Source organism: Panthera leo, chromosome C1 (assembly GCF_018350215.1).
Source record: "Panthera leo isolate Ple1 chromosome C1, P.leo_Ple1_pat1.1, whole genome shotgun sequence".
NCBI lineage: Eukaryota > Metazoa > Chordata > Mammalia > Carnivora > Felidae > Panthera > Panthera leo.
Window position 1 is genome coordinate 82,079,493 of NC_056686.1, and position 17,757 is coordinate 82,097,249.

General features: G+C 37.7%; 1 pseudogene; it reads right to left on the bottom strand.

Moving 5' to 3' along the window:
- Positions 1-1,057: 1,057 nt before the first annotated feature.
- Positions 1,058-1,518, bottom strand: LOC122225928 (annotated as a pseudogene).
- Between the last annotated feature and the right edge of the window lie 16,239 nt (positions 1,519-17,757).

Here is a 17,757-nt window from a genome sequence, read left to right on the forward strand (position 1 = left end):
AGTTCATGTCTTGGTGATGTGTCCATAGCCTCACATGACTCTCAGTTTTTGGTTTCTGTCCTTTATTACTGGTGGCTGATGCCTAATTTTGTCTTGGATTCAAAGAGAAGGATGCGATTATATGCAGCTGGTCAACAGTAAACCTAAGTTTTGTGATGACACAGATCAGGTGAGAAAGTCTTGCAGGGTTTTCAACCTTTCCTGCCCAGAGGCTATCTGAAGGAATGGCTGCCACACTTGACCAATCTGCAGCTCAGTTGCTGGCCGTAAACTCCAGTGAACCCCCTCATCTGCCCACTTTTTCTCAGCAGAAGAATAAAATAAATTTTAGAATTAATGGCATGAATGGTGTACCCTTGAAGTAATATTTGAATTTTATTGACCATCGTAAATAGATTATGAAGTCATAGCAGCAACAAAAGCACAGATGGTGTCTTATTATAAACCTGCAAACTACGAGCGATGAGCCTGAAGACCACTCAGAGGGCACTTGTGGGCCATCAGTGGTCTAGAAATCATACGATAGCCTCTCATCTAAAGGTATAATTAATTTCTTAGGAAAAAAATGACACAGCTTCTTGGTTCATAATAAAATTAAAATACTTCCAGGGCTTAATTTTCAAGAACCAGCAGTTTTACATGTCACCCTAATTTATGATTACATTTGAGCTTATGAGAGTAAAAATTTAGCAAGAAGTGTAAAAAGTAGAAGAAATAGAAAGTAGAACTTTTCTAATGTAAGCAGTTTAACAATTCAATTAAGTAACATTACTTGCAGCCTACAGTGTGCAAAGCATTGTGTGAGATACATAAATAAGACATTGTTGGTCTTCAAGAAAGTTTCCATATAGTCCATCATGTACACATTTTGGGGCACGGAGATAAACATTTTAATCTAATGCTAGCACAGAGTACTGTACGAGGAGCACTCCCAGCTCCAAGAGTTCCCCTCCAGATTATAAGGAAATTCTTAAAAATAACTGGATTTGCTAGTGCCTGGGCCCCCTGCCCATGCGAGGGAGAGGAAATGGAGTGAGCACAGCACGTGTGTTCTCACTCAGAAATCGATCCAATTCTGAGCACAGCTCTTGTAATCCACCAGCTCCTCAGGTTGAAACTACAAGCCAATCTCCTTCTCTTCACTCTCCACAGAATCACTGCCTTGGATAATGTTTCTGCCAACTTGGATGAAGATGCCCTCATGGATGGTCCCAGTCTTGGAGTCCTCAGGGGTGGTCTCCCTGAAGCTCGCTGGACCTGTCTTCACCACTCCCAGAGCATGGCAACCACAGGTCCTGATTGCACGTACTTCACCAGGCTGGCAAAGAGTGGATGGTCTTTCAGATCAATGTATTGTTCCTTGAGAAGGTCTTGAATTAATTTCAGAAGTCCGAATTAATTTCATAGCAATGAAGCAGGATCCCTTTTGCTCAAAACACTTGATGACCTCTCTCCCATGAGGCTGCGCTGGACCCCATCAGGCTTGATGGCAATGAAGGTGTGTTCACTGTTGGCCATGGTGCTGGGGATAGAAAGCCCTCCATCTGCTTGGGTTGCAACGCCATCTGGGGCCACCCCATCAGGTACATATTGAAGGATGATACAAGTTAGACTAGGATAAGACTTAGAACCAACACACATTCATTATGGAACATGAATAGTAGCAAAACGACAGCAAACATTTCTATAGAACTTGCTAGGTGCCATGAACTTTTCTAAACACTTCACATAAATTAACCCATTAGGCCTTGTAACAAGCCTGTGATGTAGGCACTATTGTTATCCCCAATTTAAATGTGAGGAAACTGAGCCACAGATGGTTAAGTAACTCAGAGATACCTAACTGACCAAGACCTTTTCTTGCTTTCCTTCCATGATAGAGGGTTGTTGCTGAGAAGCAACTGCTCCCTGTGGAGAATTTAGAGGTTGTAGTAGAGCATGGAGCCCCAAGATGGAACATGGATTCCTGATACCATGAGAAAGATCAGACTTTACAAAAAAAGAGTGTGGTGTCAAATGCAGAGAGATATAAAATAGAACAATTGGTGAGAAAAACACAGAAAGATACTTGATAATTAGAACACCAATGGTATTCTTAAGTAAGTGGTTCATTGAAGCAGTAACACATGGAAGTGTTTTCCAAATTATACCCAATTAAAGAAAGAATAGGACACCAAAAGCTGCTCTGCTCCTCTGAGGAGTTTGGCGTTGATGGCCTGGTGAGTGAGGGTAAGATTAATTGTAGGGTATATTTTAAAAGGAAAGCATGACAAAATAAGCATGGAGTAAGGTGAAGACTGATTGTTGGAGAGGAAGAGTCAATGGAGACAGACTGAAGATGCAATCACCTTTACATGATATACTTTGTACACTGTTAGCAGCATAGGAGATTGGTCAAAAATGCAGCTTTTTTGTTAGCTATAGTGATTGGACACCACTGTGTGAGGAAACATGGCTTCATAGTGATCTCCACTCTCTATTTTTTGTTTAATTTTCTTGTAATTAATTAGTTTTTATTTATTTAATTCAATTTATTTATTTAATTCTTTAAGTATCTTTGCTCTTCATTGAAAGTCCAGGGGAAAATGCCAAGAATTTCATCAGGAGACTCTGAAGTGACATTGAAATGGGCCAAACATTGAAAAATTTAAACACTTTCTCCTGGCCTCCCTGAAGGGACTCTCTGGCTTCACTTCCTTCTGTGTCCTGGTCGTGAGTTCATTTCCTTCCCTCTTTGGATCACAATCACAAATGAAGTAGATCCCTTGGTTAATGAAGAGCTTGAGCTAATTGTTCAATCTTTGACCCATTTCAATATCACTTCAGGGTCTCCCGATGAAATTTTTGGCAATCTTTTAGGCTCTGTGCCTTCTGTGTAGAAAGTATTAAAACACACACGCACACATGCACACACTCCTCCAGTCAATATAATTATAATACACAAAAGTCACAGTTTTGAGCAATTTCCCTTATTACCTTTATATATAATATATATTATGGTTCAAGTAACTTTGGTTATCTCAACTTTATTAAAACAATGGCATTAGTGCTTGACTCGCTTGTTATTGGCACGTACACTTTCAGAAATGAGAGTACTTCTCACATAGCACCAGCAAAATGTTAAATGAATTAGATGTAATTAAACATGAGTTTCAACCTACCTCATCTCATTCATGTGAAACAGGTATTATTATGCTGTTTTACAGTTGAAGAAACATGTTAAGTGACTTACCTGAGGTCACATGGCATGGAGAGGAAAACAAGGTCTTTAATGGACTCCAGATGTCTGACTAGGGTTTCCCCCTGCCTTATATTTGTTTCATTTGTACTTGAAAATTTGAAAGTAGAAGGCAAGTATAAACTTAAACTCCACTATGCTATTCAAAAATAATGTTTTTCAGGGGTGTCTGGGTGGCTCAGTCTGTTAAGCATCTGACTTTGGCTCAGGTCATGATCTCACAGCTCGTGAGTTCGAGCCCTGCATCAGGCTCTGTGCTGACAGCTCAGAGCCTGGAGCCTGCTTTGTATTCTGTATCTCCCTCTCTCTCTACCCCTCCTTGGCTCACTCTCTGTCTTTCTCTGTCTCTCAAAAGTAAATAAATGTTAAAAAAAAATTTTAAATAAAAAAATAATAACGTTTTTTAGTGTAATGACTCCTAAAAACTGTTCACAATCTTGTAATGTGGCTTATGCCTCAGCAGAAATAGCTCTTGGCACTTTGAAGGAGGGACCATTTTATACAGCCTAAAAATGCCCCGAAATAAGGCTACTTAGTAGCAACTTTATTGATAACTTCTTGAATATAAAATACAAACAGTGTCTAAATGGGAAGGAATAATTTTGTGGGGGGAGAATGGTATTATTAGCATCCTTAGAGTCAACATGTACTTAGCATGAAAAAGCAATGTTCCTGAAGAAAAATGATGTGGATTTATTGATATTGGTCTCTAGAACCCACTGGAGGTAATTGATAACCAATTGCTTAACTGTCCTCAATATCTTTTCTATATCTACCATAACAACTATAATAATAGCACAAATGAAATAATGCAATCATTTATTCCTTCAAGCAACTGTTTTTAAGTAATTATTTGGTGCCAGGTCCTGGGATTAGCATTTTGGATACAAAGGTGAATGGAGTGTTTAATCTATTCCCTTGGGGCTCTTGTTCTCTAGTGTGTGTATTTTGGGTACTTATTTATATGTACATATGTATGTGGTATAATACACAGGAACTTTAAAATGCATTGTAAAAGAAATCATATTAAAGATAACCTGGCATCATGCTCCAAACTAACAGTTGTCCCACATGACTCCAATTCTAAACTTTTCCAGGGTGGGGCGTCTGGGTGGCACAGTTGGTTAAGCATCAGACTTTGGCTCCAGAGCCTGGAGCCTGCTTAGGACTATGTGTCTCCCTCACTCTCTACCCCTCCCCGACTCGTGTTCTGTTCTCTCTCTCTCTCTCTCTCTCTCAAAAATAAATAAACATTAAAAAAAATTAAACTTTTCTAGGGAAGAAGCAGCCTTATGTAGCACTTTTCTCACCACGCTTCCACCTCTCTTCCCTACCAGCTGGTTCAATGCCTTGGGCTTAGTGAGTGGCCAAAAATTACTAATTCAATGATTTCTTGATTGGCTTATGGTGATCTTTATTTTTGAAGATACATATTTAGCATTTTTCTGGATGGCAATAACAATTTTTAATGATTGGTTAGCTTTTTTCTTTCATCAAACATTGATGAATGCAACTAGATGTCCTGGGTAGTTTGTGGATAGTTGTCATTGAGTTCAATTTACATCTAAACAAGATCTTGATTCTCCAGGATTGCTAAAGATGATTTGGTGTGCTGTCAAAATTATTTCCTAAGGTCAGTAAATCAGGCAGTGTCAACATAATACCAGCACCAGTAAGTGATCTAACTTTTAAATCCACAGGGTGCTTTACGTTTGCCCGTCCAAAGAAGGAGAAAAAGCTTGAAGAACCCCAAACTTGCTTGGGCCTCGATGGCAAATCACTCAGTCACTTGTCTTACCTCTCTAGGAAGCTCTGCCTGAAAAACTAATCAAGCATATCTAACGCTGATAAAGCTTCAAATGCAAAACAAAGCCCAGAACCTGATAAATCCCTTTGCTTAAAAACAAAACCGAAGGAAGTTAAGTGACTTTAAGAGAAAAGCTTTTGTTTAGCAGCCACGGATATGCATGCCGTGTAGTCTTTTGGGAGATTGGGGATGAGAATTTAGCTTGCATAAATGATCCTACTGTTTTAATGAATGATTATGAAATGACCAGAAAAAAGCATATTGTTGTTTCATTTCGATCAGGGATTAAGGTAATACAGTGGAACAAGTTTGATAATTAAACAGCTCCAAGAAAACTGATGTTTACTTAAAGAAATTTAAAACTAAGCCATTCTTTGCATCATATAATCTAGGAAACAACATTTTTTGTTTGTTTATTGTCATGAAAGCCACTTTGTTCTTAATCAGCTAGGGCTCACTCTTTCCTGAGAGGTTGAAATTACGTGCCCCAAAGTTGATGACGTACATTGCAATGCAATAAAATTGTCTTGAAGAGGTCAAGGTCCTTTCATAAGTAATTAGATTTTGAATTAGCTCTCCTTTGGAGGATACTCTATGGTAAATTTCACCATATTTGGTGTTCGTGTGTGTGTGTGTGTGTGTGTGTGTCCGTCCTTTCTGAAATATTTAGCGCTGTGGACCCCTCCTTACTTTTTTAAATACTGTCTACTTACTGTTGGATGCCATGATAGCTAACTCTCTGAATATTTTCCCCCATCCTTTTACTTCTTAGTCTCATTTCTGGGAGGTTTTCTCCTTTACCCCATCCTTTTAAAATGAATCCTTCTCAGCTTTCTGCCCAGGTTCCTTCTGTATCACGCTCCACCTGCTTCTTGAGTGATCTGGGTAATGACTCCAGATCTTCTGTTCAAATCCTTCTCTTAAGCTCTCTTTAACCGCCTTTATGGACTTCTCTACTTTGCTATTTCCCAGACACCTAAATTTCAGTGTGTTAAAAACTAAAGTTGTTATTTCCTCTTCACACTTGTCTCCTTTTCTTTGTTCACTATTATTGTTAAATACTAGCTTCCCAAATATCATCAGCCTAGCACAACCTGTTGAGATAAAATTTAGTTTATTATGTTAAATTAATTAAACAAGAAAGTCATTAGACTGAAGTGGCTTTAATGACTTAGTAACCTATGTAAGCAAACCAGAAACTTGAACTTGTAAGTGCCTCAAGGTCAAGAAATCAAGACCTAAGGACAACCAATCACAAACATCCAACTAGGCTTTCCCAAATAATGCAAGGACTTAAGGTGTAGCCTATCACATAATTTCCTTGCTTTGTTTCTACCCCTTCTCTATAAAGTCTTGCCCCTAGCTCCTGTTGGTGGAGTATTTCTAGTCACTAATCACTTCTGGTTTGATCACCGTCAGATTTGAATCGATTTTTGCTCAAATAAACTTAAAAATTTTAATATGATTCCATTTATCTTTATTACTTCTTTACTAGGGTAAGAGAGAACATACCTTCTCAGTAGAACTTTGATAGTGTTCAGGGATGGACACAGGGACGGAAAGCCAGGTTTGAATTTATTTAGAGTTGAAACTTTTGTTTAAGATGTGTTTCAATGTGGGGACTTGATAGGATTAAGTAAGGATCCCCATGCAACCATTCAGGATTGGTGGAAATAGCAAGGTGAGAATTTTTTGAAGAAAGGAATTGAAAGACTCTTAAGGCACAAACTACTGATGCTTTCTAAGGAAAATTTGGTATGTGTTTCCAGAAGTTTCTATAATGAAAAATCAAGCTATTTGCCTGAGGTAGAGTCTTCAGGAAGGGTAAAGTTTTACTAATGAAGAAAATAGAAGAGTAAGTCAACAATAAATTACACATGTGTGCAAGGAATGGGTAGTTTCCATCCTCAGTATCCAATCTGTGTTCAGAGGTGGGTGGGCTGGTTCTCATTATACACAAACCTGTTTGGGACAACTGGGCAGCTGATGGCAATGAGAACATACAGCTGCTTCACATATTCATAGAGCTCTCTCTCACACTTTCTCTGAAAAATCTATTCACAAATGATCATTGCTAATAAAAATTCCTTTTAATACATATTTAATTTGATAGCTTGCACATCTAAGAGAATGAATTTTAGCCCATTCGTGATCACTCTGGACAGTTCTTTAGTCCCCAGTATATATCAGGTACATAACTCTGTTATACTGCCCATGACACCAGGGCACTTTGTAACCTAATTTTGCATGTATGCTTTCCCGATTCATTGAAAAACCTTTGAAGGCAGTTTCCTAGAGCAATACCTGAAGAAACAGATAATAGGAGTTCAGTAAATACATGTTAAAAGAATCCAGTTTGGTGGTTGAGTGGTTATTCTTCAAACGAGATCATTTTTTTTTTTTTTTTTTTTTTTGGTAAAAAACATGGGGAGTGAGCTGTTTCATTAATATTAGTTGCTTATGTGTTTCAAAGTCATGAACTCCTCATGTCATATTATGGAATTCTAATTTAGATAACTGTCTGAAGGCCTGAAGGCATTGTAACATATGGTGAAGCACGTAAGGCTTTGTGTCAGCCTGATTTGGGACCCTCAATAACGACGGGATTTTGAGACAGTGTTTCGGATTTCTAGGCCTCCTTTTTCCTCTGTAATATGCCAAGACAGTTGCATCTGACGGTATTTGGTTCCTGGGACTGCCATTACAAACTGAGTGCATTAAAATAACAAATTTATTATCTCATGGTTTGGGGAGCCAGAAGTATGAAATGCTCCTTCCAAAACCTGTGGGTCTCTAGTATGACCTCATTTTAAATTAACTAATCACATCTGCAATGACCCTATTTCCAAATAAATTCACATGCTGAGTCACTGGAGGTCAGGACTTTAATATATCTCTTTGGGGGGAACAATTTCAATCCATAACACTGATGTATGGAATTCTTCTTTGAACTGGAATGAGAAAGCAGTTGGTTGGCATCTGGGAGGTGCCACAAAATTAGATTCTTTTCCTTCCTCCCTTCGTGCTGGGTTATAATTACAATGACTGTTCGTGACTGATTTTCATCTGTCCTGATGCCCTTATGCTTGTCAGAAAATGTGCACCACATCTGGGGAAAGTTGGGTCATCATGGTGATTCCTGTTGATCCTCATCCTCATGCTGTTTTCTGAGGACATGGGCCAATTCATGTTATTTGGTGTTTTTGTTTAAAGAATCATTTACTTGCCTTCATTCAGTGTTCATCCATCGTTGGCTTCTTTCTTGTCATTTTGTTCGGTCTTGTTGCTGTTCCCTTCCACACCACAATATGCTTTTGTGCAGGAATTCAGCTCACTCCAGGGAGAGGGTTGGTGCATGCCACCCCCCCACCCCCTACCCTGACCAGGGGACCCTTCCAGCACCAGCTCTCACAGGAGAGGCAAGATGGCTCTGCGAGATGCAAATTGTCCTAAGTCACGGCTGCTCATAGAAGGGTGGTTGGTTTTAAATTGTAATACTTCACTTTTGGCTATGCTTACCTCCTGCCAGATTTCTAATTCTCTTAACATTTAAGATTGCCAAATCAGGCCATCTGTAAACATGAAAAGTTGTAAAACTGGGGTCTCTCACCAAAACGATAGTTTTAATATTTTGAGTAGAAGAAAGGTTGATTTTCCCAGCCCTGAAAGTCCTGGGCTGTATAGTTTGGAGTGGGTATAGTATCTCCATTCTTCACCCTCAGCACTTCCTAGGGACTTCTGGGTGTGGGTGGAATTTGGTTTGATGAGCATCTTTTAAAATTTTCCCTTTTTTTTCTGTCAAGAATGTGCCTTGGCAACCGTTGTGGAGAAGCCCAGCACAGCCTTTCATGAGCCAGAAAGGTTAAAACTGGGCCGACAGGACAACCCCAGTCTCTGCTGTTGGTGAGTTATTCTGTTTATTCTACATATGTTTCCTTTTAATTAAAATGTCATTTTTAATTAAAAATGAAATGTCAGGAAGGAAAAAAATTGGCAAAGTCTGGACTATTGCAATGAATGCAAGTGGAAAAAGTCGGTAGAGAGAAAAAAACTTTGAAAGGATGAGAACAGTATCTTATTCACCATTTTGGTAGGAAAAAGAATCCAGAAGAGGTTTGGAGAGGTTAGAATGCCCTTTGTTGTTCATGGCACATGTGCACATCTTTATAGCATGTTCCCATAATTAAAAAATATATATTTGATGTGTAGGCACATGCTTTAAGTTAATGAGTGATGCTGATAGGTGCCACATTTTTCATGAGTGACAGAGCCACTAATGAGATGTAGCACTGACTGCAGAGGGCACCAATAAATTGTGTAAAACACCCCTGCTGGCCGTTTATTTAATTTATTTTACAGAAGTGTAATGCCTTATAGTTTAATATGGAGCTTTTATTTTGTTATAAAGACCCAAGTCTACGATGGGCTTTTCAAGAATTATGCACCATTTATGCCTCCTATTTCAGCATTGCCCTGATAGAGAATGTTCCACATTATGATTAAATCCTCAAAGGGATGCTTCCATAGGCAAGTAAATTCCATAAAAACAACTGCACTGGAGTATACATCCCCTTTACTGGTGAGCAAGAACTGACAAGTGGCTAGGAAGGTGGTGGGCATATGGAAATATGCTGTGGAGGAATGATAAGCATAGTGCTGGTACTGAAAAGGGAGAGACCAAGGGGAGTCAGTCTCTCCCCAGCAGGTAGTACCTCAGTATGACCTTTCATCACTTTTTTTTTTTTTGATGCCTTGTTTGTTCTTTTGATTGGGCTCAGAAACTTCCCCTCCTTCTCCATATTTTTCCACTTTGCCTTTATTTTCTTCCTTCTGTGGTGCCATGCTTTTCCCTGACTTAGGTCTTTGCATATCCCCTTCCACCCTGCCTGAAATACAACTTTCCCTCAATACTGTCCCCTAATTCGCCACCTGGCTACTCTTTCTCATCCTTTGGATCTCAGTTGATAAAATCAATTCTCAGGGGGCTCCTGGGTGGCTCAGTTGATTAACCATCTGACTCTTGATTCCAGCTCAGATCACGATCTCATGGTTTGTGAGTTCAAGCCCTGCATTGGGCTCTGCTCTGGCAGTGCAGAGCCTGCTTGGGACTCTCTCTGCCCCTCCTCTGCTCATGTTCACTCTGTCTAAACAAACAAACAAACAAACTTAAAAAAAATAAAGTCAATTCTCAATATCAACCCAATCTATCCTGTAACCATTTTCTGCTACTGTTAACAGGTTCTGAGATCACCCTTGACCCCAACCGTTATGTTCTTCCCTAACACCCTGGACTTCTTTGTAGCACTTATAGAAACAATAATTAAATGTTTCACTGCCAACTTAACAGCTTACATTTTCTAGAGTGTAAGCTCCAGGAGGGCAGGAACTGTGCCTACCCTGTTTGAGGCTATGTCTCCAGCACCTGGCACAGTGTCCAGCACATAGTAAATGTGAGACAAATATTTGTGGCCAAATGAAGTTTACTCTCAGTAGAGTAAGACTCTGTAAGTATTTGGTTAGTACGGTGTGCTAAGGAGCAAGTTAAAAGTAGTTACAGGTTTATATAGATTATGAAAGGGCTTTGCAAACAGTCGAGCTGCTTAGCTTGAGCTCTGTCTCTAGTTCTGCCGTGATCTAGGGAAATTAAGAGCGCTTTGAGTTTGATTCTCTAATGGAACAGAAAAAAAAATTCAATTTATGGAGTCATAATTCAGTAAACCTACGCTGAGATCCTACTGTGTGCCAGGCAGTGTGCGTGCCGTCTGCCATCCCTACATTTTAGGAGCTCTCAATTTAATAAAATTTGTTGAGCAAATGAGGCTAAAAGCACATCTTTATGTTGGCTGTCTTTTTTATCCCTCTCCTACCTTCCCCAAGTCAATGTGATCTAGAGGAAAAGGCAAGTCCGGTGTTTGTCGAATTCTTAACTGGGTTTGTAAGGAAATATGCTTGTTTGTATTTATAAAACTAAACCTGATGGACATTGAAATGCTGTTCCTTGTTTACTATTAGCTGATTAACTAGTATGAAATGACTACTTCTGTTTAAAAAGAAATAAAATGGTGGAAATAGTGTTAGGTTTATATTAATTTCCCTGTCTGGTCCTCAATTTTATTAATATAAGTAATAAAAGTAAAGACATCTCCTATCCATTTCGCTGGCTGTTTTTTGACAGTTATCTTTGAAAAATTATTGAAAATGTTTCCCCAATTTTTCTTTATCACCATGATAGTCAAGAAGTTCTGCCTTGTGTCCAATTGAAATCTCTCCTGCTATATTAAACCAATTTCTGCTTGTTTGCTTCTCTGTATCCATGGAGAACAACTGATCAGCATCCTTCATATAAAAACCCTTTATATTCTTGGAGACAGTAATTTCCTGTGAAATATTTAGTTGAAAGTTCCATAAACTTTAAGAGAAAAAAAGGGGGACTGTGGTTAGTTTATACTCATGAAAATATTATTGCAAAGCTTTGGACATAAAGATGGTTACATTTACCTTTCTGTGTGACAAATTGACTTTAGCCCTGTTTTTAAATAGCATTCTGAATGCCATCATAATACATTTAAATCATGTATTTCCTGTCAAGTGTGGTTAATTATTTTGAAAGTGTGTGCATTATAGCAACTTTTTTTGGGGGGTTTCTCTTAATTTCTTGGTAAATCTTTTCAACTGTGTTCTATAATTTAAATTTATAATTGCCCCAATATGAATTATTACTCACTTCGAATTGATTTTGGCAATTTGATTCTAAAACCTTAAAATCTGATTAGGGATAACCAATAAAAAAAATCCATGTGAGATATAAGAAAAAAAAATACCCTCTTTTAAGGTTGAGCAATTTGATTTCAGGAGCAATTTGATTTCATTGATTTTTTTTAAAAAATACCTTATCCCTAGCATTATTTTCAGAAGTTTATACTTGTCCACCGCAGTTTAAGAAATTCAAACATTTATGTAACAATAAAGAAAAATTTCACTGAAGCCGCAAACATTTGTATGGTGATCTAGATGGGCAGATGTCTTCTGGGATTGACAGCGCATGTTATTAACTATCTCATAACTTCTTCATTCTTTGCACTACAGGCCCCTTCCCCTTGGAAGTTCTAGGATTGGAAGGGTCTCTATACAAATTAACAAAATGTCCTGCCCAAGTGTTTCCTTGGTTTTGGTGAAAGGCTGCCCTCTTGTGCAGAGATGAGAAGCGACTATTAAAAACCTCATTTACCTTATTAGCTGATGCAATTTCTGTTGGATTCTGAAATGGATGTTAACACTATGCTCAGGATCCACAAAAGTCATCATTTAGAAATACCAAGAATTCACTCTTAACCTTCCTTTGGATTCCTTGTATTTTAGAAAAGGATTATGATTTTCATGGTTCTTTATACAACTCGGACAAAAGATAAACTCTGCTGTTCATTCCATATAAGAAAATAGCCCACCAATAGGAGAAACCCACAGGGTTTCCCTTTCAGAAAATAAGTTATGTGCTTATTTCTAATTTCAAAACCTTCTGAGCTTTTAATGAACAGAAGCATATAACTAAATGAAAAAGAAGTCAGAGCCACTCTCTTTGGTCTGTTAAAGGTTAGGTCTTGACTTTGTCAGCAGTGGGAGAGAAGGAAGTTAGACAATCCTTCTCAAGATCAGCACTTAAAAGTGAAAAATAGGCACACACGCTCTTCCCTCCTTTTCCTTCTCCTTTTTTCTCTTCTTCTTCTTCTTCTTCTTCTCCCTCTCCCTCTCCTCCTCCTCCTCCTCCTCCTCCTTCTTCTCCTTCTTCTTCTTCTTCTTTTTCTTCTTCTTGTCTTACATTCCCAAGTATTTAGTTCCATTGAAAAAGTAGTGTTTCCAAAATGCATATTTGATAAGAAGATAAGACATACAGATTATTACTATCTGAGAATTTAATAATAAATTTTATTTTATGCAAATGTTTTCATGTGTTTTTTAAATTTAGTGTTTTAAATAACTTAGCAAATAATCATTGTCACTTGGAAAAGAATCAGTTGACTATCTTTGTGAAAGTTATGAGTGGCTAAGAATCCTGACTAATGTTATCTGAACTAATTACTCTGTCTCTAATCTATAACTCATAGAAAGTAGAAGTAAAGCATTGATATGGATTATAGTTTAGAATTCCGTGAGGTCTTTAGTCATCAGAAGATGTTTGAATTCCATCTTTCTGAAAGATAAGAATGACTTAAAAGCAAATAAAGCCTCAAAAAAAAAAAAAAAAAAAACGTACATCCACACAAAAAAAGTACACAAATATTCACAGCAGTATCATTCATAATCGCCACAATAGCAGAAAGGTGGAAACAACCCAATGTTCATCAGTGGACAAAATGTGGTTTATCCATACTATGGAATATTATTCGGCTATAAAAAGAAACCAAGTACTGATACCTGTTATAACATGGATGAACCTTGAAAACATTATGTTGAGTGAAAGAAGTCAGACACAAAAAGCTGCATAATATATGATTCCAATTCTATAAAATGCTCAGAATAGGCAAATATTTAAAGATAAAAGTATGTTAGTGGTTTCCTAGGGCTAAGGGTGATGGGGGAAAGGGAGGGGTGGAGGAAAAAGGGAGTGACTGTTAGTGGGTACAATGTTTCCTTGGTGTTGCACAGATTAGTGGACATGTTAAAAATTATTGAATTGTACATTTTAGATGAATTTTATAGTATTGGAATTATAGCTCAATAAAGCTGTGATATAAAAAAGGGGAAATTCAAGAAAGTTTTAAAAAAACGAAAAAAATCATTGTGTTCTGTAAGAATTTTTTTCTTTATTACAGTGGCTGCTATTCAGCATTCAAGACTCTTCGTATGTGTGCAGTTAGTCTCACAGAACCTTCCTTGGTTTTTAAAGATTTTATGTCACTGGTTCAAATCTGCCTTCTTGTTTTATGAGCTTAATTATTACGAATAATATTCCTTCAGACTCTTTTCCCTCTTCCAGGACAAAATGCCTTGGAGGGAAGGTAAATATTTTAAGTGTTGTTACAATATTTATATGAGCAGAAATGAAGAGCTAAGGGCGTCACTTTGCCCTAATGGATACTAGTACAGGCTTGGAGGTCCCACAGATTAAGATTCAAATCTTAGGAGCTGTAAAGTTTTACACAAGTTTTCTTTGAGTCTCAGTTTCCATAGCTATGAAATGGGGATAGTGGTACCTTCTTCACACAGCTGTTGGCTCATGTTATTTATTAGATGAGCTAACGCATTTTAAACACTTTGCAAAGTGGCTTAATGAACAGTAGATGTTTAAAAAAGGTAGAAATTAATAACAGTAATCATTCTGGAGGAAGTAATTCTACTTATTTAACTAAGGTGAATGAATAGAAAACAGAGTTAACGGCTTCCTCAAGCTGCTTTAATGTTAATTAGGGAGTTTCTGTGCTGGTCTTTAAAAATAGGAATATTTGCAAAAAGTTCAATATTAGGACACATTTTTTTTTCCTTTAAAAGAAAAGGTAGATGGAAACATATAAGGAATCATCATACCTTTAGGGGTAATGGTCAGAGTTATTCTCTTCAGGTCTTATTTTCAAAATGATGGATTTTACTTGTTTTAGGAAAATTTTTCCAGCCTTTTCATCACAATTGCAATCAGCACACGACCTGCTTTTAGCAGCAACAGAAACAGCTGGATCACCCATTCTGATGAGGGATTACTCCTCAGTATTTATAGTAACACCCATTTCACCAAGTGGAGTCCAAAAGAAGGAAAAAACAAACAAGTGACTTTCCTTATAACAGGTAACTGTTTTCTTTTGTATTAAATTTCCTTTCCCATTGCTTTCACCGGCTTCAGATTCTGAAGCTTGTTTCACCACTCAGGGGACATTTGAAAGCAGCCAAACCAATGTAGCCAACAGAAATTTAAGTCTAAAAATATAAAGCTCTGCTTTAAATATCCTGTAGAAGCATTAAGCAAAATATTGGAGGATAAAAGCAAGCATGTAAACACGTCAAAGACCTTGAGATCTGAACAGAGACTACGTTCGAAGTCAGACATGCATAAATGTGTCTTTTCTCAGGGATATTAATGAAATGGTTAATTCTGTTGTCATGGCAACAAAGAACAGCTGTGATAAAAAAGCTAAAGGTCTATACATAATGCCCAATACAAGGTCTCTCTAGTTCTAAAGCTGATTTTCTTAGCTACAATAGAAGTGAGGTGTTTTCAATATCATCCTAAGCTTTCACATCAAATCCGTCTAGTTAATCCAATAAATAGACCAGTAGCATAAAAAGGAATATGTTTGCACATTATAAATCTTATGAAAGAAGTTTACCTGTGCTCAATCTTAAGAGGGGATCTGGAAAGTAAATATACGTTCCTGAAAAAAAAAATAAAAACCCATACTGAGTAGAAATTGTAAAAATAAAATATGTTCAAATGGGATATCAGAGTAATTATCAAACACATTATTACCTAGCCAGTCAGTAGGAATGTATCATATTTGAGATAACAGTATCACCGTGCACAACCACAGCAATGCAACAACAGAAAATAATTCAATTTTTAAAACTCACCAGAACATAGTAATATAAGTGAAAGGGCTTGTTTTTCAGGCCCATCAGTGTTGCCTGTATCCAAGTGAGTTCACCACAATTTGCTGAATGTATCATACCAATGAATCCACCCCAGATTGTAGATGGATTTCAGAGTCTGAAAAAGACCCCTATAATATTTTGTCTTTCTTGATAAACCTCTTCTCTCTACCTTCTGGTTCCTGGGAGATGTCCTAGATGACCAAGAATTTCTTGGTCTTCCTTACCCCATCTCCTCCTATGTCTCCATGAGAACTATCCTCTTCGCAGCCCTTCATGGTACCTGTGGTTTCTCCCCTGAATTGCTGTAATAATTGAATGAGTCACCAATTTACCCTCCACCCAGATGTCAAAGTGAACTTTCTAAAACACAAATCAAATTGTGTCACTTGTCTGAAAATCGGATATTCTCCCTTTACTTTTGGAGAAATCAAAACTTCTTTCTTTTTTTTATTATTTATTATTTATTTTTTTAAGTTTCTTTCTTCAAATTCAAGTTAGTTAACTTACTGTGTAGTATTGGTTTCAGGAGTAGAACCCAGTGATTCATCACTTACATATAACACCCAGTGCTCATCCCAACAAGTGCCCTCCTCCCTGCCCATGACCCATTTAGCCCATCTCCCCACGCAACACCCCTCCAGCAACCCTCAGTTTATTCTCTGTATTTAAGAGTCTCTTATGGTTTGCCTCCCTCTCTGGTTTTTATCTTATCCTTCCTTCCCTTCCCCTATGTTCATCTGTTAAGTTTCTCAAATTCCACGTATGAGTGAAATCATGTGATATCTGTCTTTCTCTGACTGACTTTTTTCGCTTAGCCTAGTATTTCCCTTAGTATTCCATATTCCACATCTTCTTTATCCAGTCATCAGTCAATGTACACTTGGGCTCTTTCCATAGTTTGGCTATCGTTGATAGTGCTGCTATAAACATGGGGGTTCATGTGCCCCTTCGGATCAGCATTTTTGTATCCTTTGGACAACTATCTAGCAGTGCAATTGCTGCGTTGTGGGGTAGTTCTATTTTCAAAGTACCTTATTTTAAAAAAACTCATCTATTTTTAATTTAAAAACGAAAACTATATATATTTGAGATGTACAACATGATGTCTTGGTGTACATACATATAGTGAAATGATTACTACAGTCAAGCTAATTAACATATCCATCTCCACACATAGTTACCATCTTATTTTTGTAGTGAGAGCAACTGAAATCTACTCCTAGCAAATTTTCTGTATATAATACAGTATTATTAACTATAGCCATTCTGTACATTAGATTCCTACACTTATTCATCCCACAAAACTGCAACTCTCTATCTTTTGACCAACATCTCCCTGTTTCTCCCAGCTCCTGTCCCTGGTAAAACACCGTCTTATTCTCTGCTTCTATGTATTCCACTTTTTTTTAATGTTTATTTATTTTTGACTGAGAGAGAGAGAGAGACAGAGCATGAGCGGGGGAGGGGCAGAGGGAGAGGGAGACACAGGATCGGAAGCAGGCTCCAGGCTCTGAGCTGTCAGCACAGAGCCGGACGCGGGGCTCCAACTCACAGACTGCGAGATCATGACCTGAGCCAAAGTCGGACGTTCAACTCACTGAGCCACCCAGGGGCCCCTATGTATTCCACTTTTTAAGATTCAACGTATAAGTAAGATCATGAAGTATTTTTCTGTCTGACTTATTTTGCTTAGTACAATGTCCTCTGGGTTCATCCATGTTGTTGCAAATGGCAAGATCTCCTTCTTAGAAGGCACTTCATGATCTGAATCTTAGCAACTTCACCCTCATCACCTTTGATTGCCTGCATCTTACACTCTCTGGTCAAAAAGACCTTTTGAAGCTCTCCAAGTGGGCAGTGTTCTCAGTGTCTGTGGTCATTTTATGACTGTTTCTTCCTTTGATTGGGAGGCCTCATTTTGTTTCACTATCTAATGCTCCTCAATTTGTAACTTAAAATTTAACACTTACTTTGAAAGATGAACAACATAGTGTTACATGTAATGGTAAAAAAAAAAAAATGGTTAAAATACAATTGCCCTACAGTTAAATCATTTAATTAAATAAATTGTGGCATAGCCACCATATGGAATATTTTGAAGCCATCATAAACCATGGCAGAGATATCCATGTGT